We start from the raw sequence: 23,355 nt of genomic DNA, 5'->3' as shown, positions 1-23,355 counted from the left end.
TTTTCTGCTTTAATGAGACGCCAGGCCTTCAAAGACTCACACAAAGCCAGAAAACCGCCCCCCCTCTGCTGAAGAATATACCTTTCCTGCAATTACCCGGTGAGACATTTCTCCTTTTCAGCAAAAAGGCGGACAAATAATTAAATAAATGCACACAGTCTCTAACTCATTCGTACAGCATGGTAAATGACTTGGTCGTATGGTTATAGAAAAGAAGGAAATCGACCCATACTGATTGTGGAGGAAAAAAGGATGTTTTGTTGTATGTTGGCAGGTGGACACACATACACACACACACAGACACACAGACACACACACACACACACACACACACACACACACACACACACACACCCTGACACTTTCAGACAGAGGAGCAGCAGGCCATGACAAATCTGGGCGCCAATACAGCTATCAGCTATCAATATCCCACCACAGAAAAGAGTGATTCCCTTTCACTTCGTTATCGACCTCTCTCTGAGGAAAGGGAGGACGAAGAGGAGGAGGAGGAGGAAGAGGAGGAGGTGGAGGAAGAAGAGAAGGAAGAGAAGGTAGAAGAGGAGAAGGAGGAGGCTGGGATTAGTCTGCGTCTGCTCCTCACAGCACGGACGTAAGATGGTACGGACGTGCCGTCTCGTTTTCATGCTGCGCCGATGTCCGCTCTGGTGTTTAAGTGTCACAGTAAAAACTCCATCTGTTCAAACGTACACTTGGGAAAGTCACACACACACATGAACAATGCACACAATACACACACACACACACACACACACACACACACACACACACACACACAGACACTCACATACATCACACATCACACACTCACACCACACATATCGCACCCCTGTGCAGATGACCTCGCTCTCCCTCTGAGCAGACAGACAGCCATCCTGTAAAAAATGCAGACTTTGCTTTAAGGTTTAACTGCTGATTGTGACTCTTGGGATTCGTGCCATGCATCCCAGAATATTCCCACACACTGGGAGACAAATTTCCCCTTCAGCATACAGGGAAAGCACAGGAGGACCGTCACCCACAGCCACAGCAAGTGATGTGATTAGAAAACTAAAGACAAATTGGTATGATATCCACTGATCCCACAATGCAGCATACTCCTCTCTCTCCTGATATCTTTGACACACACACACACACATTCTCTCTCTCCCCTGATACCTCTTTCTCTCTCTCTCTGTCTTTCTCTCTCTCCACTATTCTCTTGCTCTCTCTGCTGATATTCTCTCTCTCTCTCTCTCGCTCTCTTTCTCTCTCTCTCTCCTGATATCTCTGGTTCTGGCACTCCATGGATGCTCCAATACCATGTGGCACAGGAGCCAGAGAAATGCAGGTTTGTTTGCCCGGTCCATTTCGCCTCCAGGCAACATAATACAAGCAAATGCATAATTAAAGAGACATTTCTACTCTGTGCCGGCGAACAGTCAATCATACAGTTGGGCTGTTTGCCTGGCTAAGTCTGAGCCTGCCTGCACTTAACGTAGCAGGCATGGGGCTTCGGCCTCAGTGAAGATATCACTATGTCATGAAAACCACATTCACTTGAAGGCATTTTAGCCGACGGCTTTATTTAACAAAGCTTCCAGTCTTGGCAAGGTGTGCATGTAATGACTACTCAGTGGGCACAGAAACTATGACCTTGGTGTTGTTTAAATCTTTTAGTACACAAACACTTCTTGCTTACTGGCATTATTGATACAAAAGAGGACAGACAAGAATTTGGTGCTGTGGTGCCGGACTGTCTGATATATTTGTCTGGCTGTTATTGATCAGCTGGTCCCCAGTCCACCTGTGTATGGGCCACAGTGTCAAACCCCTAAAGATACCACTGAGAGATACCTGCTTAGGCATAACTTGCCCTTCTACTTGTCTCCCAGGTGGAATGGGAGACTGGTGAAATTTGTCTGCGTCTGCAGGAGGCCAAAGGCATTTCCTGCCTGCCGGCTTCTTATCCTCCGTTGATATTTCCGCCAGCAGAATCGGGCGCCTCTCATCAGTGAGTTTAATGCCGTGTTTCGCTCCGCCGCGCGGCCCAATCTGTTAGACCAACAGCGTTCCGGCGGAGTAAACATTACGGGCACGCAACATATGTCAGGCGGACGGGACAGGAATGGGATGAGACTGCACCGCCGCTGCCACGGCCGCCGCCGCCGCCGCCGACCAGAGCTCATCTCCTCATCTCCTCACGAGTGGGTCCATTTAGCTTGTGGCCAGTGGTGCGACAGCGATGCACGGCTGCGGAGGAGAAACCGCATTCTCAGTGCTGCCTCGCCGCCACCATGGGAAAGGAGAGGAAAAAGAACCCATTCCAGAACCGGAACTGATTCTGTAACGGATCTGGGCCACATCTGGTTCCCAGGGGCTCCGTTCCACTGTGAGTACCGCTCTCCGTGTGAAGAGAGAGCGTAGGGCGAGCCAGATTAAAGCCGTACAGTAGAGACACCCACAGCTGCGGTGCAGTAATCAAAACAACCCCCCCCCCCCCCCCCTTTCTGAAAACACGGACACACAGAGAAGGGACCACTTCGCCTCCCATTTGTGAAGTCAAGTGAAGAGAGGAGAGGGGATGTTTAGAAAGAGAAAACCGAAGAAATGCAGGACGTTTTTTTTTCTTTTTTCCGAGAGGCCCACAATGTCCCATCCCATCCCGGCCGGGCCTGGCAGGGCTCGGCTGGCCACAGCCTCGGTCCGATTTAAATCTGGGGCAACGCAACCCAGCAATTTCACCCAGTCACACCCTGAACTCTCCCCGGCATCTCTCCTCCAGCCTTTATTTTTAACTGCTGGCCTCCTCCTCCTCCTTCTTCTTCTTCACAAGGTCTGGCTCTGCGTTGTGATGGATACAGGGCTAACTACCCCCTTACGCTTCGAAGACGAGGACTGACACAAAAGGGGGGGATGTTTTTGCTCTTTGTTTTTTTTCTCCTTCCCAGCATTGTGGGGGAGAGAAACTTCAGAGCTACACTTATGTGGCTCCCCTCTCTGCACGATCCATTACCCTGCCAGCCGCTCAATGCCTTCAAGGACACAAGTGAGATGCACCGGCGAAAACTCTACTCCGCTATAAGTCATCGGCAAACATAAACGTGCCCTAAACACGCGACCTTTTCAAATAAATAGTTAATATGAGTATGAACTAGTGTACTCTGAAAAATCCAGGTCAAGGTAAAAAACATGATAAATGCCACCCGCGGGCAAGACTGTAAAAGCTAACATTAGAGAGGTCTTACTTTTTTATAGCTCAGTGTTCACGCCAGTGGCTTGGTGTCTCATTATCACTCTGGCGTATTTCACTGGATTAGCTGACAACCGGCATCTCATGCATAATGACAGTGTTTACAGACACGCCGCAATTTCACCTGTGGTGCGTGTGTTTGTTGGCAGCTTAAATCTGGCTTTTAGACAACATTTCCAGCATGCACACACACAAACACACACAGAGAGACATGAATACACAGGTGTGCCACACAGTATCAATGTCCCGCACTCTGCTAGATGTGAGCTTTGAAATACTTGTGTTGCCACAACAGCCTGGTCACAACAGCTTGGTTCTTGAGGCTACACCTTAATACCTTGCTCTTGGTTTCCTAGAATGAGACAAAGGAAGAAAGAAAGAAAGAAAGAAAGAAAGAAAGAAAGAAAGAAAGAAAGAAAGAAAAGAAGAAAGAAGAAAGAAAGAAAGAAAGAAAGAAAAAAAGAATGGCATAAAAGAAGAATGACTGACCATATCACATGCTCTGGGAGAGTCCCGCTAGCTTGGGGCTGAGGTGAGACAAGGAGGCGAAAAGAGCACAGTGGCCGCTCATCTATATGGATGCAAACCGACACAAACTTTCCCCTCGTTTTTGAACTGGGGCCAAACCAGGCCCTGCAACCAAACAACAATAACAATAACAACAGCACAGCACATATTCCCTGGCTGTCCTGACCAATCGTCTGCAGCACCAGTCCTTGGCAGATATAGCCTCCAGACCTAAGCAATAACTGAACACTTTTATATCGTTGTTCAGGCCGAGGCATTTTATGGCATAAATTTCCCCCGCTTATTGATCCAGGAGGAATAAACCGTTTCTATTTTGTGGGCAGCTTTTAGCAATCATGACTGTCTCCGTGAGGCCATTTCTTCCATGTGTGACAGGGTTACACTTTTTTCAGACGCACTTCAAATGCTGAAATATGGTAGATGTGTCAGCGCTTTTGGCACTTCAAAGGCGCTGGCTTTCTCTGATATCAGACGCGAGGAAAAGGACATTGCCGAAGACGCGATCACACAAAGACAGCACCACTTAGGATGATCCGCGCCTTGGCAGATCTGTGCTAATTTAATGTACGCACGCACACTTTTAAGCCTCTCATCAATTCAATTTGAGTCGCCATTGCATAACCTCCCCAGAAATAGACACCTCAAACCTGCCTCTCTGCTGATAGTACTCCCATGGTCCTATCTAACATTCATTACACTACGCAGATAAAACACCACAACGCTAAGAAGGGGAAAAAAACATGTAAAACATGTTGATTGATGCAACCACTGAAGGCTCCTATTGCAGCAACACTTACTTTAGAGAATTGGAGAATATGGCGGAGAGATATAGCCCTCCCTGTTAACACTGCGAGGTGCCACTTTAACCCCCCCGTCTCACACCTGGGAAGAAGAGTGATAAGGGGGCACTGCCGCCGGTTCCAGAGAACAGTTGACAGTTTTTAAAGTTTAATTACACGCTTGGCCAACACGGGACATGCCGAGGCTCCTCACAAATTACACTATCACTGTCCACAGCTGCATACAGGTAAGGTAAACGAGAGAGAGAGAAAGAAAGAGAGAGAGAGAGAGAGAGAGAGAGAGAGAGAGAAAGAGAGGGGGGGGGCGTAGTCATCAGTGGAGCTTCCTTTTCTTGTGAAACGGTGAGACTTCCCACTTGGACCTCAAACATGGAGTGTGGTTCTGTCAGTCAGAGGCAAGAGGTAAGATAGCTCTGCACCTGCGGCTGCGCTAATCCCAAGCACTGAAAATTGCAAGAGCAAATCTTGAAAGGGGAAACTGGAGGGAAATAATGAAGAAAATAATTATTTTGGGAAACTTTGCACTATATCACCTTGGAAGCAAACAACAACAAACAAATCATTTGAGTGAAATCCCCAAACTACCTTCACAGCGGTGTTAGTGGTGTTAGATTATAAACAAAGATAATCTTCCTGGGATACGATAGACAGCAAAAGTCAATTACAGTGCCTCAGATCGGATTCAAAGCTAGTTTGAACAGTTCAAATTCAAACATGTCTCCAACAGACAGACAGGCAGACAGAGAGAGAGAGAGAGAGATGGAGAGAGAGAGGAAGAAAAATGTGATGATAAATCTTTTGACGGTTTTCAACTACGGTGCTGAGACTGGCAATCAATCAGCCTACTGAACATACTCATCCAAGCAGGAATCGCCGCCAACCCCGCAACGCCCATGAATAAATCTACCTCGTCTGCTGTCGAACCACGGAGAATCTATAATAACAAGCCAACACGCTTGACCACCATATAATTAAACCCAAAAAGCCAACCGATACCCACACCCCAATCTCTGCTAAGACACCAGCAGCACCAGTGGTGTAGTAGTGCAGGGCAAACCCGTTCCCCTCAGTCCAGTAGCAACCTGGTTTATGGAGCTCTTGGCCATGCAGTGGGTGGGATCATGAATAATTAGCTGGCTCCAGTGAAGGCAATTAATCACAGGCACATGGGCTAGAGTACGCTCTGTAAACCGCACGCACAGACACATGCACGCACGCACGCACAGACACATGCACGCACACACACACACAGTGTAAGAGAGAGAGAGTGTGAGTGTGTGTGTGTGTAGCATGTACTACACTGTAAGTGTGAATGTGTGCGTGTACTTCATCTGTGTATCTGTGTGTGGACTGTTTGTGGTTGTTTATTATTTGTGTGACTGCAGTGATGTGATGATTTTGGGAGGGTGTGTGTTTGTATGTGTGTGTGTGTGTGTGTGTAGTGCAGGGCCAACTCAAACCACACAGCTCCTGTCCTGCAGGCGTGACAGAAGTGGAAGCCAGCCGTATCCCCCGGCAACTCATCACACCCCAACCAGACCCATAAATGGCTGCTGTCTCATGCTTTTTTCTCGTCATGGTGTTTTCCCCTCTCTCTCTGTCTCTTTCTCGTTCTTCATGGGGTGTTTTCTTCTTTCATGGTCTTTTCTCTCTCTTTTTTCTCTCTATCTTTCTGCACTGTTCTTTTTCCTCCCCTTCATGGTGTTTTCTCAACTGTTTATTTAGAAAGCAGCTTTGCCCATAGGAACAAAATTGCTACTTGCGTGGCCCTGCTGGCCTAAAACCCATGATTGGGTAGAGAAGCGAGGATGGGAACAGTTCTCAGATGTGTTAGGCCAGCTTTGGCTTTCTGTAGTCTTCTCCTTGGTTTCTTTTGCTTATTATTCAGACCTGGCAGTTTGACCTTCCGAGTTCCTCAGTAAATTGCTCACATATCTTCATTAAACCCATGGAGACTGGTGCTGTCTGTTTATAATCCCCCTCACACGTTGTATTTCTTTTTTTTTCAAACATTTCAATTACTTGTTAGATACTCATGAGGTCGGCTCAGCCTTTTAAAATGTTGCCTAATAAGCTTATTTACATCCTAGAAGGGAGGCAAATAAATCAGATTATTTGTGCGGCATCTTTGAAATTCAACACATTAAAAAGGCAAATTCTAAAGCAGAGGCATACCAATTAAGGTATTATGGAAAGTGAAGAATAATTATACTCCCACTGTAAGGGCTGATGTCCCTCCCCATGGAGATGCTGATTTTGATGCATCCTAACTAGACTCCCCCACCCTCTGTCTCTCATGTACAGTAAATGGTGTAATAAAAATACTTTTAAAAGTGCTACTGAACTGGCCACTGCTACTGAAGCCAAGACAAAGCAAGCTTCTAATCAGCACTGGCTAGCCAGAGCTGCTGCTGGCTCATCACTTCCCTGTGTCATCACCACAATTATATGGAAACTGTTGCTGAAAATACCCTTGACTCAGAGCAGGAACAAGTCCAAGTGATGAACTGTGTGTGTGTGTGTGTGTGTGTGTGTGTCTGTGTGTGTGTGTGTGTGTGTGTGTGTGTGTGTGTGTGTGTGTGTGTGTGTGTGTGTGTGTGTGTGTGTGTGTGCATGGGAAAGACCAAGGTCAGTGGTGAAGTTGCTCTGCTACTGCTCATGTTCACCTGCTGGTAATCACTGCTAGGGCTCGCACGCTGAAGGCCGTAAGGCTCTGTTCATGTGGGCTCCTCCCAGGCAGTACAGTCCAGCACAGTGCTCTCTCAGGACCTGCTGACCCACTGCTGTCAGGGGATAAGAACCTGGCTTGTCTCTGTGGACAAAGCCCCTCTCCACTCGGCTCGCCATTTAGAAACAGCTGATTAATGGGTCTTTGTAGAACTCATTTCAGTTTTCTCCAGTTATCTCTAATTATACTTAAAAGCTAATTTCTTCAACACTTTTGGCTTCCAAAGCCTGTTTTAGTGGACTATAGTTCCACAGAGCTTTTGTACTCCGAATGTACACAGGCTTTCTCTCTATCTCTACATGGGTCACAAATGGCTGTTAAAAGGAGGGCTTAAGGGGTCTAGTTCAGACACACTGGTGTACATCCAGCAGTTTGGACTGAACCTAACTGAACTTAGACTGAACCTGAGAGGTGACAGCCCCATCTTTGTTCTCATAAATAATTTCCTATCCTCCATTGTCTTCGAGATATTTCATTTTTAAAAATACATGTACATGTTTGAAGTGTCTAGCTCAGGAACACTCAGATGTACATCCAGAAGCCTGAGGTAAAGTGAAGCACCCCAAACACAGTCACAGGTCACGCAGCTTCTTTAGTTCTTATTAAACCTGTCTCTCTGCTCCTCCATCTTGTATGGAGGCCTAGAGGAGACATTTCATTCTTGAAACTGTATTAAGTGTTTTGCTCAGGGATGCGGAGTCTGAACTGAAATGAGTCACAATGTGCATGTTTGACTTGATTACAGAGCACTAAGAAGTAAGTCCTCTCTACTCCACTGTCTCTTATTGGAGACAATTTATTTTACATTAAGTGTCTTTCTCGAGGATGCTGTGATGTGTGGCTAGTCTGAGTTGAACTGGAAAGCTCGTAAGAAGACTCTGTGTAAAACCACCCCGCACTGGAAACACATTTCTGCGGTAGCCAGCACTGGAGTGCTCTGGTGTTCACTAATCCAGCCAGGTCTAGATTAGACGTGTCCTTTGTTAGTCAGCTTGTAACCGAGGCGATATCAGAAAGGCTTCATTAAACCCCTGCTCATTCATTACAAGCCAACGCCTAGAACACATCAGCAGGGAAATGAAAGGCTGAGCACAAACAACAGCGCAACAGGTGCCATTATTCATACGCCTGCTTCGGGCACTCCGCACAGCAACTATCGTTTTTAATCATGTTTCACCCAAAAACTGCATCGCCTTTCCTTTCACCGTCTGGCTCGATTATTCCCAATCAATTTCACAAACCCCATAAATCAGCAGACAGGCAGGAATCACTGGTGCTTTAATCTACTGTACGGCAGCCGCCGCTCAGTAGCGCACCGAGATCACAACAGAGAGGAGAGAAAGAATCAGCAGGCCCCTCGTTTCCCCCTTTGACAAGAGATTTCACTTTTATATTCATTTTTTATACACTTTTGGGCTTTGGGATATAATTAAAACTGTGATTTTAATGAGTGTGGAAAAAACTCAGTTAATTGGCCCAATTGATCTGAGATCAGTATTGATGTAGGCTACTCGACATCACAGCTCGAAATAAAATGATGATAATTTCCTACATAAACAATAACAACCCAAAGCCCCTCGGGCATGTGATATCTACCAGCTCACACAAACACTGCTGGACAGGCCAGAGCCATGGGTCTGAGGTGTGAAATCTCACAGAAGACATGAGATGATTGGAGTAGTCGTGTTTCAAGCCAAACCCACGTAAGTGAGAATATCTGGCAACTCTCTCTTCACAGCTGCTTTACTGCAAGTTTACACTGCTTTAAACGAGGCCAAGAATAATTCCCTTTCCTCCTACAATGGCAGAATTGTTACAAATATAAAGGAAAAGCTTTGATCAGTATCTTTCTATCAGACACTAATGCTTAGTGGAGAAAGGTGTGTGCCACAGAGAATCTGAAAAGTACAGACTTCAATAACAATAATTATAAGTTACATTTATTTAGGACCTTTCACAAATCCAAGGTCGCTTCACATGAAGAGAAAGGGGCCAGCAGACTATGCAGTTAATCTCTTCCCAAATGTCAGCCTAACAAGCAACCAGTGAGCTGGCAGAACACTAATTACAGACGTGGCTCTGAACTGACCTTAGGCCAGTCTGAGCACCATCATGCACTGTTAACACCTGTTTATTCACACGCCATACATGCAATTTTTAAAATTAAATGTCTGTAATATGAGGCAGCAGAGGAAAGGGATTTTTTGATAAGAACAAAGAGCTGTGTCCTCTGTAATCAGGGTGAGAGTCGGAGTGCGTGCGGGCTTTGGTGGACGGGGGAGCTACGCTGCTCGTCCAGACCAGGTGTGAGAAACAGACGGTTTGGAGGGTTAATTGAGCCAGAGGGAAATTCCACAGGTTCCCACAGCCAGACAGGCCAGCCAGACCCCCCCTGGCCTCCATCCACTGGGGCTGTTTTCAGCTGTTTTCACCTAACTAAAACCACCTCCACCACCCTCCCACCCACTCACCACCACCACCACCTCCTCCTCCCCCTCCTGCAAAAACAAAACACCCTGCAGCAAACAACAAGAACTCAAAACTATCCTCCAGCAACCTCATCAGAATTCATAAGCCACACACACACCATGTGTTGCAGATGGAACATCCCTCTCAACCATGTCTTGCTTTCATCCGGTGGACCTGCTAAGCCCGACCCGGGCCACATCCGCTGCTGACCTGGTCCAGAGGCCGCAGCACCTGTCTGGACAGACGCTGGTCCAATGTGTATGTATGTAAGTCTGAATGCGGACAGACCGAGTTACTCTCGTCTCTTCTTTTCTCCTCTCCTCTCTTCTCTTGACGGCCTCATTCTCTCAGACGCTGTGGACTGACCTCCCCCCCATCAGCCTCTCCTTTGATGTGTTTACTTCAAAGCCTCCTCCCCATCTCTATTAACTCTCTAGCAATCATTCCCGCTCTATTTTAGGCACCCTCATCATCATCATCATCATCATCATCATCATCATCCACACGCGTCTGCTCCCTCCTCTTCTCCTCCTCACCCTGGGTGGAACCATCTCAATTTACACATTTTTTTCCACCCTTGTTCCCCCCCCCCCCCTCTCTCTCTCTCTCTCTCTTTCTCGAACACCATCTCCTCTCCTCATCAGCAGATTTACTGATTTACTGTCCGACCCTGATCACCGGCCTTCATTATGCCGTGAAAAACAGCCCAAGCCTCCTCCTGCCCTGACCGCTTCATCAGCGGCAACGAGGACCGGCGGCTTGTTGACCCCAGAGCTCAAAGGCTGCGGGGCTCTTTTGATGTCGAGTGCAGTAGACAGGGATGGATTACTGCACGGGCCTACCGGGCCCAGGCCCAGGGGCCCAAGGGGTCAGGGGGCCCTGAAGCCCAAGCCTTTGCATGGAATCATTGCCTCAATATCAACAAATCAGGATGTAGGCTATAAATCTGATTGAATTTAGTATTGGCCATACCCAAAATGCACCAGAATACAGGAAATCACATCAAACAAATTAATAAATTTCAGGGGGAGGACCCCCAAACCCCCCCTCCCACATATACGACAATAAGTGGGGGGGGGCCCTTAATACATCTGGGCCCAGGGGCCCAAAAGTTCATAATCCGCCCATGGCAGTAGACCCTCTACCTAGACAAACAGGGCGGCCCATCTGCGCGCTGGTCTTTCAAAGTGAGAGCAGCTGTCCACCGGGCTTAGCGCTGGGCCGGCGTTTCTTGAGCAGAAAACACACTCTCCAGTGTGTTTATAAAGTAGGATGGGGCCAGACATACATACACATATACACTCACATGTAAGCAATCCATCCCCCAAAACCTCCAAACACACACACACACACACACACACACACAGTTAATCCCCATTAACCCCGTCCCCACCCACACACGTGTCCACACTAACACACTGCAGGAGGAGAGCAAAGGAGAGGGTCAGCTGCATTGCTCTGCTGTGCTTGCGGGCGAGTGTGCGAGAGACTTGAGAAAGAGCCAAGGCTTGTTTTTGTATACAGCAGCTGTGCTCCTTCCCATTCGACTTGTCAGCCATGATTTTTGCTTCTTTTCATTCATTTCAGTGGAGGAGGCCCGGGCTGGGTCGGGATGTGTTTGCGTGATGGAGCGAGAGGTTCTATTTAGATTAGAGCTCTGACGCAGCAGAAACATTGTGCTCGGTGTCACGCCTGGCTCTTCTGAGTGGGTTGACAAACACCGCCCAGTTTCTGAAATAAGGCAAGATAAATTTACAGAGCTGGAATGACAAACACGGCCACGCAGGCTGAGATATCACACCGGTAGAGTGTTACAAAACTATACTGGCGTCTTTGACATCGATGTTATTCTTAGCCAGCGCGAATGCACATGACGAATAGGTTCAGAGACCTAATGCACTGCTCTGAATCTGTTTGAAGCTGATATCCAGATTTGAGAAGATTTAAGTGCTGTTCTCACCTGATGGATTTAGCGTGTGATGTATTGAAAGATGTTTTGGCTCCTGCACTGGATATGGGATACAGTAAGGTACTGGCTGGAGGGGAAACCCTGTGACCCTTTTAAAAACAGAAACACACATTCCTCGCACATATAAATACCACACACACACAACACACTGACCTGACTAACACACACACACACTCACTCACTCACTCACTCACTCACACACACACACACACACACACACACACACACACACACACACACACAATAACTCAAACACACAGATACTTCAGGAGGGGTGCAAAAAGAGGAAGAAGGGTGCTGGGTAAGTGGGTGTGTCCCCCGTGCTATAAAGAGCACCTGGGATCTCCATAAATAACACGCACCACATGCCATAACATTGTGGCCCCTCACATCTTCCCCAATGGTAATTGAATCGGTGAAGAAAAACAGCCCTGTGGAGAGAGCCGGCGAGTGGCGGCCCATTGCAGCTGGATAAGCAAGAGGGGCCAGCCTAAGTACAGAGGGAGTCCCTGCCCTGCACAAACGTCCAGCCAGCTCTACTGAGCCAAAGCACGACTTTCTAAACCTTAAAAACACCTAAAGAACACACAGGCGAGCGCCGAATGTTCCCTGAAGGAATGTTATGAAGCCCTTGCGGGTAAACGGCGTACATGGTGAGTGGCGCTGGCTAATGTAGTAGAATAAGTGTACCTATTCGAGGTGTTAATGAACGCCAATTGCAGCAAAGCCGTCCTGCTTTTTGGGCAGCAAGGTTTAGTAAAGGTTTAGAACTCTGACGTGTTCTCATTCAGGCCAATGAAACAAACAAGGACCCTTGTTAGAAGGAAATTGCCCGTGAAACTTCCACAGTGAGCTCACTGCAATTTTCCCACAATTGGGCAAATTAAAGGAAGCTGACTCAGATTCAACAATCGTTAATTTAAGAGCATTAATTTGCTAAACAACCCGTGGATAAACACAAACATACACAGGTGCAGATTGGGTGGATAATTTTATATTCTCACGTGAGGTGAAAAAAAAACATTTCTGTAGGCACACTTCTGCACATAAATAGCTATATAACCAGTGTCATCCATGCCATCATTAATATTAGGGAGTCCTGGGAGTGTGGGTATCCAAACACAGAGAGTTATTAAGCCAGTTATCCTGAAGGAGCGATATTAAATGATACAGCAGTGATAAAAACATCAGAACGCTCATAAATACTCATTTAATGAGGCATTCCACTTCCCTGTCCCCATAGAAATGGAGTGAGATGGAGGCCGTGACTTCTTTCCTTCTCTCATTTCTTCTCTTACAGGCGTTCCCTCGAGCAGCCGCATGTGGCACACAGGTGACTTAGCCTGACTAGGCCTCCCAGTGCCAGATTACGGCAAACACCTCCATCCTTAAATTAGGCAAGACTGCTCAATTCTGGCCCCTTCTTTTGCAGGAGGGAGGAGGTGTGTGTGTGCGTGCATGACACACGTCACTCCTGAGGACGCATGTAAGACCAAGAGAGCTCTGTTTGTGTGTGGTGTGTGTGTGTGTGTGTGTGTGTGTGTGTGTGTGTGTGTGTGTGTGTGTGTGTGTGTGTAGGGGAGGGCGGGGGGCAGAGCTGGTAAATTGATTCTGATCCCAAAAGCAGAAACACCAGAGTATGTTCCCCTAATTGTTTCCAAAGAAACATTCCTGCTCTTGCCGACTTGGAAGAAAAGGAGCCCTTGTAAGCGAAACAAGAAAAACCCTAATTATCCCACTTAGCTCGTCCTAATTAATAGCTTGTATTTTACCTTTCCCAAAACACTGGAAACATATGGCTCAGGTTAGGCCCACTATGGAGGCCCTATTACAAGGGTGCAATTGTTCAGCACAGACTGCAATTATTCCAAAAGAGGGGGAACTGTCTGTGGGTTCACACATTAGTTTCTTTTATGTGCAAGTAGGTCTTGTTATGGAGCAGTCGGTGTGATAGAGATCTGTAAGTAACCACACACTCTCTCAAATGACCTGGCTAAGGATCTTTCTCCAGGTGCATAAGATTTATTTAATACAAGACAAAGTAAGTGAATGAATGAATGAATGAATGAATGAATGAATGAATGAATGGATGGATGGATGGATGAATAAATGAATGAATGAGAGAAATGTAAATGAAAAACACCTGCATGTCTCCTGAGACTCCTTCAGACAGTCAGTGCTAACACAAAGCCAATGGCATTTGTAAATCTAACCCAATTGTGTTTCATCACTGTGACTGATTCAATACAATGAACGAATGAACAAATGAACAAATGAACGAATGAATGAATGAATGAATGAGTACTTGTAAAACACCTGAACATCTACTGTAATAAGACTCCTTCAAACAGTCAGTGCACACAGAGAGAGCCAATGGCGTTTATCCCCTCCCTCCCCTGGGACGAGAGAGACATTTTTAGTTCTAGTAATTGTTTAAAGCGCAGCACTTTGTTTCCACTTCATAGCTAATTAACAGTTAGCCCTCGCCATTTTCCACGGGGAGTGGGCCAACCCCTGGTGGAAAGGAACAGATCCGCCTGTGTGGCGTGCAGGTGGAGGTGGCTAGTACAGAGACGACGCTCCCGCACACAGAGAAACCTTTTGTCACTCGTGAAACCATTAGAAGTGGTTATGTGAGCGCTCTCGGATTTCGCTTGAACAAATACCACCCAGCCACAGACTGACACAAGCACACAAGCAAACAAGCGCACACACACACACACACACACACACACACACACACACACACACACACACACACACACACACACACCTTTTGGAGTGACAGCAGGATTGGGTATTAGGCTACTTGTGCTTGTTTGAAAACAAACAGCAAGCAATAATGGGCAGGAAGCGTGTGAGAGTGCTCTCACAACTACACCGGATCCCCCAGTGCACAAAACAACACATCATCTCTGACCTGTTTTATGTAATAACACTCCTCACTGCTGTTAGCCACCACCGACAAAGCACTAATGAGAGACACTAACCTACAGGCCACGTGAGTGTTGTTCTGCCGAGGCACGGTCATGGCTTGGGGAGCTGTTTTTGATGTGGCGAGGACCTGCCAAAGCCGCAGCCGTGGAGAGCCCTTCTTTTTGGCAGCAGCAGAAGAAAGCAGCGCAGGGTCGATGTGAAATTTGTCGCTCCAGCAGGCCCTGCTTTTTTGGCTATTTACTCTCGGTGGGTGCAAGAGGGCGAAGCTCTCACAGAGACGTTCACTGTAAAGGTGAATCTCGTGAAAAAAAAATCACACTGGGATTGTTGATAGCATTCCAGGTGCCAGGCTCCCTATAAATACCCCCCACCCCACCCCATCCCATCTCCTGCCAGCAACTTCATCCCCCCCCCCCCCCCCCAACACACAAAAAAAAAATTGCTGAAACCTCATCCTGTGCTTTCTTCCCTCAATTTAGTCCATCCCCACGACCTCTGATAAAGTAGGCAGAGGACGGCAGGGAAGTGATGTGAAATAAACATGCTTTCTAAAAATATTCAATGATTTATCTGGCTTCATTGTGGCCCTGTTCTTTGTGGGCAGGAGATTGTTTGTGTCAGTAGTGGTAGCAGCGAACACAGCCTGCTCCTCAAGCCCAACACGGAACACGGAACGCTTGCTCAGGTTCTCATACCCCTGGCCGTCACTCAGCATCAGTCGGGAGGGTTGTTGCAGCATTTTTTGAGAGCAGAGGCTCACACACACACACTCACAGAGAGAGACAGAGAGAGAGAGAAAGAGAGAGAGAATGAGAGAGAGAGAGAGAGAGACTTTTGATTCGCTCGCTGGAAAACAATTTCCAGGCTTTAAATATGAATGGAGCCTGTCTCTCCGGAGAGTAAATCTCTCAGGAATCCCCACCTCGATATAAGCCTCTCCTCAGTGAGAAAGAATCATTCGCCTCTAAGTAGTCAATCACCATCTTTTTTAAGTGCACCATACGTAGTAACATCACCGGATCACTCAGCTGGCCAGCCAAAGAGGGAAGGCAGAGAGCTTTACATGGAGGGCTTTGAAGGCTCTGTATTGATCTGTGAGTGGTCTGTTCCTCCAGAATTAAAGCTACTCTGGAAAAACAAAACAAAAGAAAAGAAAACAAAAGCAGAAGATCGAAGTGGAGGCCTTCTCTGATGGGCTATCATGGAAGCTCAATATGTGCCTGAGTTGGTTTAGATCAAAAATAGCAACATAAATACATCAGGCAACCAGAGAATAGTAAGAGAATAGTAAAAACAATAGGCTTTTGTTTTATCTTTGGGATGGAAGTTTATGTTCTAAGCATAAACTTTAAACTGGTTGGTTTAACACAAAACAGTCACAGGTAGAAAGAATATTAGAGAACACACTGATTCACCAGGGAAGGAGCATGTTGTATAGGAAATAATATATTCTCTTTGCTTGTCCATCTGAAAACACAGACAGGGTTCTTCAGCTGCTCTGGAGGTCATTGCCTATTCACCTGTTAAGATGGACAGCAACTCTCAGGATATTTTAAACAAAGCAGAGGTCATATATACAAATAAATATTCTCTCTCTAACTGTGATCCATTTCACTCCCTTTCTCTCCCTCTCTCTCTCTCTCTCTCTCATGTGTGTGTGTGAGAGAGACACACACACATACACATACACACACACTTATATACACACACATACTATATACAGAAATTCCCTCTATATATTGAACCATGCCTTATTTCCGCCCCAAGGTAATATTTCAATTACAGCTGTATAGCTTTATTTCTGAGTGCTCTCTCTCTCTCTTTCTCTCTCTCTGTCTTTCTCTCTCTCTCCCTCTCCTGTCTTAAACCCAAACTCTGTGTCCACTTTTAACATGCTTTGAATAGACAGAGTATTGCATAAATACACTCCCCTTGGATGCAGTCTATTCTTATTTCGATCTATTCCAGAGGAGAAAGGCCAACACACCCCTGCTAAACCACAATGGTGCCAGGCAATAAACACACACACGCACGCACGCACAGACACACACACATACACACATACACACTAACACGCACCCACACCTACACACACCTACACACACACACACACCTTGGCAAAGTTAGACTCAACACAGGGAAGAATAACAATAACAACATGTGTTTCTGGCTAGCCAGATGCTGACTGCTCAGCACCCTCTGCACACCTGGCCTAAACTGAGCCATAACTGTGTGTGTGTGTGTGTGTGTATGTGTGTCTACGTGTGAGTGTGTATATGTGTGTGTCTGCCATAGCCCGGGACATGACACACACACACTAATAAACAGGATGACTCAGAGGAAGTGTGTCTGGGGCCAGAACAAGACTTTTTTTTTTTTTTTTGCTGACGGACCACCTGCCAAGCATCCCTGCTCATTAAGGAGCTCTGAGGAGGGGCTGAGGCCTCAGCCTCACAGGGCCAAATGTGCAGTGGTAAGAGAAATCAATCTACAAACAGCCCTTACACACACATTACTCATACGGATACATCCCTACAGATATATGGTACACACACACACACACACACACACACACACAAACACACAAGTAAACACACATACTGCTGTAGCACTAACACACACAGATATCCCACCAGACTTATGGTAGGTACACACACATCTCCCCTCTTCCCATTGCGTCCCTCCCTCCATCTGTGTGGATTCCCAGAACATGGGCAGCACTCAGTGATGGATGGAGTTCGCTCGGCAGAGGTGCATGCTCGCTGCACGCAGCTGGGGAAATGAAGAACCAAAACAAAAAGCCCCGAGTGAAAACGTCGGATCGTTAGCTAGCCAAACCTCACTCTTCCCCACGGCCTGGACACGCGCTGTCATGACCATCAGACAGAATCTCCAAAACCTAAACGCATCAAATGCCAACACTTCAGATGGCTACGCAGATCCTCTTGAGACCAAACTAAAAAAGATGGCTATCTGAAAGACTGATGGAGAACTATTTCTCGCTAGAGTACGCCTGGCCTCGGCTTGCAGTAGACTTTTTGTGTTTCATTATCACACAATAATCAAAAGCAAGTGCTTTTTATTCCTAAGACCTTTATCTGCTCACGATCGTCTGATTACCCACGGATGCTTGTTTCTTCATAGCCAATCATCAAAAGCATGCTCATAATTAATCTGCAAACTAGGAGAGTACAATTTAAATGTTCAATTACTCCAAGATTATGAAGAAAATTAGCTTGGCTTGTTTGATGATCATGAGATAAGTAGTCAGAAAGATAAACTTTATTTGTTGCATCAAAAGACCCCTGACTGTCGACACACATAATCAAAATATACACAAAAAAACCTCCCTCTCTACTGGATATTCCTAGAGAGCTAGATGGCCCTGCAGAAAAAACGGCATCAATTACAACAGGTTTCGCATTAGCAAACAGGCAGACCCACACAACACAAGAGAATCACCCCTCACTCGCTGGCACACTAAAGAAAAGATTACTCCAGGCCATCAGGGAGTAATGGAACCTGTCCTCCCTGTGTCTTCTGACTAGGAGCGTTTGAGAGGAAACATATGGGTGTGTCAAAAAAAGGGCTCATGTTAAGCCATGTGTTGATGCTACGGTGCCATGGCAGTGACGGAAAACTACAGCGGTTTGTGTGTGCTTCAGCGAGGGGAAAGGAGTGCGGATGTGCAAAGCAAGGCAGTGGACAGAGGTGCTGTAGGAAGCATCATGCCACTAAGGGGAAATAGGGACAGTTTTTAACCCTCTTTTTGATGAACACTAAAACGTGTGTGTGACTGTGATGTGACTGTAAACTGTAAACACACACTCACACTCACACATGGAACACACATACATACACACACACACACACACACACACACACACACACACACACACACACACAGAGTAAGAGAGAGAGCACCACACATAACAGCACACAGAGAGAGAGAGAGAGAGAATGAGAGTCAATGGGAGTGTGAGTGAGTGAATGAGTGAGTGAGCAAGTGTGGGAGAGCGGGAGAGGGAGAAAAATGTTTTCTTAAGTCAACAGCAGTCTTAGACCAGTGGTGGGGCTGTTAATGACCCTCTCCCATGGCACACTGAGAGGATATTTATAACCTCCATGCCCGCAGAACCTCTGGGAGGACAGGATTGAGGTTTTGGGGCTTGTAAGTGCTAAGCACACACATCAGCATGTGGATACGAGCGCTGGAGCCATCAGGGTAATCCGCTCGGACTTGCGGACTTGGCTCTGCACAACCCCCACCCCTCCCCACCCCCCCCACCCCTCACACACACACTCCAAACACCCACAGGCATCCGGGCGCAGAGTGGAGAGGAACCCAGACGACCAGCTGAGAGGGAGACAGATCTGATCTTGATCTGGTGGTGTGCATCTGCCAGATCTGCCCCAGGTTACGGAGGCTTTCATTCCAGGCCAGCCTGTCATCTAGAACAGGTAATGGTAGTCTCATCTGAGTTGGCTTTTTAAAACTAGACCAAATCCATTTATCACTTTTTACTTAGACTTTATACGACATTTACTACGCAGGATCAGGAGCATAGTAAAAAGGTCCACATACACTAAAAATTCTTTTGAATAAAATTGTTGCATTGTTGTTGTCACACTTGTTATATATTTTAAAATTAAGAAACTAGCAGTGTCTAATAGAAACTACAGGAAAACATTATTCCAAAATTCTAAATGAACTGAATTTAAATCAATGTTATGGTGCTGTCTAAAACAGTTCTGGCAAAACAGAACAAGTCTTCATTACCCCAACATCTTTCTTGTCTAATGTGTCTAAAGGGATATTTCAATTGGCTAAGGTGATACAGTAGCCATGGCAACGCCACAATATCCTTGAATGACAATAGCGGGAGAGAAAACCATACTCTTGCGTGGAGGGAGCTCTCTTTATTGCACATAAACAGAGGCTTCTGAGCTTTACTTAAGACAACCACAAACATGCCCGCGGGTAAATGTGTCTCCCCCTCCCTCCCTCTCTCTCTCTCTCTCTCTCTCTCTCTGTCTTTCTTTGCCTCCCTCCCTCCCTCCGCAGTCAGACACTCTTCCCTGAAGGCCGTATGTGTCTACTGAGGTAATAAACTGGCAGCTAGCGTCTTGCCTTGACACTTTAGTCCATCCTGCCTTATCCGTGCGGAAGTGCACCGAGCGCCGGCTCCACTCCTATCAGAAGTGGCATCCAGAGGAGCGTGAGGACGGTGGCAGAGCGGCGGCTCTATTTATAGGCAGAGGCCAAGAGCACGGCACACAAAGGGCAGCATAAATCAACAAACAAACATCACACTGAATATAAACAGGAAGGGAATGAGTGACTGACACCACATCAGTCAGAACAAGCAGCGATATTTTTTCTCATGGATCTTTCCTCAACTACAGGAATTTTTTATCTCAGTTCCCTTCACTCAGTTCCCTGACAAGCCTGTCAAACTCTTGATTAACTTCTATAAGCATTTAATATTTCATACGCTCAAGCTGTGTTGCCAAAAATGTTACATGAAGCCTTGCCTCAGGCTAATATGATATTATTTTTATAGATGCTGTTTGGTTGCATTGGTTGCATATTGCTATCCTCAAACATAATTAAGTGATGGGCTCTTCACACAATCAGACAATGACATAGCTTCAGATTGAAATATCAGCACTCTTAAACACAAACACATAAACAAACACACACACACAGACACACATACAACTTGCAAAAAACTGCATTCCAGCTAGGATTGTAAACTAAAGACAAAAAGAGACGCGAGACCGTCCTTCAGCAATGAGCCTGTCACTCTCTGTCACCATAGAGACCTCAAGGCATTCCTCTGCGAGGACGATCTCGTTGCAGAATTCCCAGAGTGTGGCCCTGTGGCTATGTTTATCCCGGAGTTCACGGGCCCCCGCCACAGGGCCAGTACTCCCAAGGCGGGACATATCTTTCACGGCACCAGCTCATTTAGCTCTTCATTTATCCAAATAAAGCTGAGAGCAAGACAGGCCGCTTGCACAATCAATCAGACATGCAATTCATCTCAGCCTCATCCAGACTCCATGACTCGCCACTTTAAATGATTTTGAGTCTTTCAGATGGTGGCTTGAGCAGATCTGGCTCAGGTCTGGTTCCAGATTCCTTCTGGTACCAGGGCCAGATTCGTTCCACAATCAGCTATATCAGCAGTGTGATCCAGAATGACTATTTAGACCTACACTGACAGCACTTTGAATAACATATGACTTTATTTATGATTTAAAGTGAACTTTATGTGCCACTTTATGTGACACAGTCAGAGTAACAGCATGACTTGATTGGCTGATCTTGAATGCAGTAATCTTTTTTTATACTGATTTTTTTTCTATAATAAAAAGCAATTAGTTGTAATTTCTCTATGATAACTTCATTAACACAACATACACCCATTATCTGTAGGGGACACAAATTGAACACACAGGAGAGAACAATAAGGAGTCTGAAGTAATTTCACCTGCCGGACGGGGCTCATTGTTTTCCATAAACCACACAGATTTAACCACATGAGTGGCACAGCTTGATGCTAAAGTCCTGATGAGAAATGCTATCTCCTATTGATGAGATTGGAAAAAAGCTCTGAAAATAAATGACTTCTCCGGGAGGCCGCACCAGTAAGCTGGGATCATAACATATCCCTTGGCATTTGTGTGAATTCTCTGTGAAATGCATTTGAGAGAAAGTCATTCAAGTCTGCTGTGCTGCCACTGTGATAAAAGACTCCTGAAGACAACATGCTAATGGACAGTGCTGCACAAATACAGCCCATGGTGGCACTTACAGTCCTGTACATCACATTTCACTCACAACTCATAGACAAAGCCAATTTGTGACAGTGTCAGCTGGTGCTGCCTTACTTTTGAAGTGAGTGAGTGTCCATGCTAAATTATGAATAATTGGATGTGTGTGGAATGACACGATGACTTCTATTCTAGACAGTGCAGTATGTTTTGTACATAACAACAGAGCACTTAGGCTACAAGTCACAGAAACACCACTCCAAATACTGAAAATCTAAAAGCACATTTATAGCTAGGGAAATAAGTTCAGGCTACTGAAGTGACTAAGGCGTAACTAGTTCATAAGAAAAGATGTTGATGAAGAGCCTAAAGCATAAACGTGTTGAAAAATGTAGACATCATTTGCTATCACTTAATGCTCACACAAGTAATTACATTTTAAAGGATACCAATTATCAGTAGACTAGCCTACATATTAAATCGAACTTTTGATGCAGCGCATACCACGTCCATACCGATGATTAGGCTACTGTGGTAGCACCACCGTGCGGTAAGCGCCATTTGAATAATAACGCAAACTTGAACGGAATATGCAGACTGTCATCCACATGATATTCAGAAAGATAATTATTGCGGAAAGCTTTTTAAAAAAAGGCTGATTCGAAAGCCTTTTGTGGTTAAATAGACCAATCCTTATGTTAAAACTGAGCGCAAAAATGAAAGCAAATAAATAATCACTTACATTTCACGTGGCAACTGTTTACATATGTTTGAAAGCAATTACCCTGGTGCAGATCTAAAACTTTTGTGTATTAGACTGTAGCCTATTCTACCCCGGACGGAGTTTAACATGGTCAGACAATATGTTCAGGTGTAGCCTACACAATGTCCAGACCACTCGAGGACAACGAATTTTCATTCAGTTAAACAACATAGAAACTGAAGACTTACCAAATAGTCTCCAAATTCCAGTTTTGCCAAACTGGAGCGAAGGTTCCGATCAGCAAGAGCCCGAAAATGCGATGAAGCAGTTCAATATAAAGTTAAAGTAATTCCAGTTTCTCCTCGCTATCCACATCGACAGCCAAATTACTCCGTATCAGTCCCCGGGTAGATCGCAGTGGACTCGCAGCTTCCCCTTGGACCAGGGGGTTTTGGACCCGGTCTCCTTGAAAACACGGTTTGTAAGGAGAAGCCGATTCTTTGCTTGACAGCAAAACAAGGGACGCGGTATCTGTGTGCGCTGAGTAGAAACGAGAGTAATGGACCCAAAGTTTGAGGGAAGCCAGGCGTACAGTCTTGCAGACCTGAAATTCACTCAGCTCTCGTCGACTGACACTGCTGGTACGGGCAGATTTTGGAAGAATAAACTGCGCCCCCACTTTGCCGCGTCTACGGGCTCAAACAGTGAGTGGTCCCTTCCAAAGCGAGCTCTGCTAAAAGACGAAGTAGTGGATTAATAGAAGTCACATCACACGAAAGGCAGAGGTGCGAGGTGTCCGCCTACATGCTGAAATAATACGTTGGCATTACAATTATCTCTTTGTCGTCGTATGTCGCAGCCTATAGCTCTCTAATAACTTGCGAATTACATGTTAATATAGGTTTAATAGCACACATTACAGTCTGAATTTAAATTGGAGGCATTTAAGGCAATTGGAAATGGAGGCAATTTAAAATGGAATGCAATACATCATATTTTTTAGGCCTATTAATTATGTTATTATTTACTATTATTAATTATTGATATAAATAATTCTGAAATATATCTCTCGCTCTGATAAACCCATGTGCAATACACTTGGTCTCATCAAACCTGAATGTGAAGGACAAATGTTGATTTTGAATGTTTGCAAATTGCTCTCAAAAGTCCCTGCTTAGACAGGACTTAAAT

General features: G+C 45.8%; 1 protein-coding gene across 2 annotated transcripts in view; it reads right to left on the bottom strand.

Moving 5' to 3' along the window:
* The window catches only part of sema5a (sema domain, seven thrombospondin repeats (type 1 and type 1-like), transmembrane domain (TM) and short cytoplasmic domain, (semaphorin) 5A), a 115,992-nt gene extending 93,074 nt beyond the window's left edge, over nt 1–22,918 (bottom strand). The window contains exon 1 of one of the 2 annotated variants that reach the window (XM_042068346.1): nt 22,413–22,918. The gene's annotated coding sequence lies outside the window, so the exon portion shown is untranslated. The remainder of the gene's footprint in view (nt 1–22,412) is intronic. The other variant, XM_042068345.1, reaches the window with a different exon arrangement.
* Between the last annotated feature and the right edge of the window lie 437 nt (nt 22,919–23,355).

Source organism: Alosa sapidissima, chromosome 17 (genome assembly GCF_018492685.1).
Source record: "Alosa sapidissima isolate fAloSap1 chromosome 17, fAloSap1.pri, whole genome shotgun sequence".
In the NCBI taxonomy this organism is placed as follows: Eukaryota; Metazoa; Chordata; class Actinopteri; order Clupeiformes; family Clupeidae; genus Alosa; species Alosa sapidissima.
This window is presented reverse-complemented; position numbering and strand designations above follow the sequence as displayed.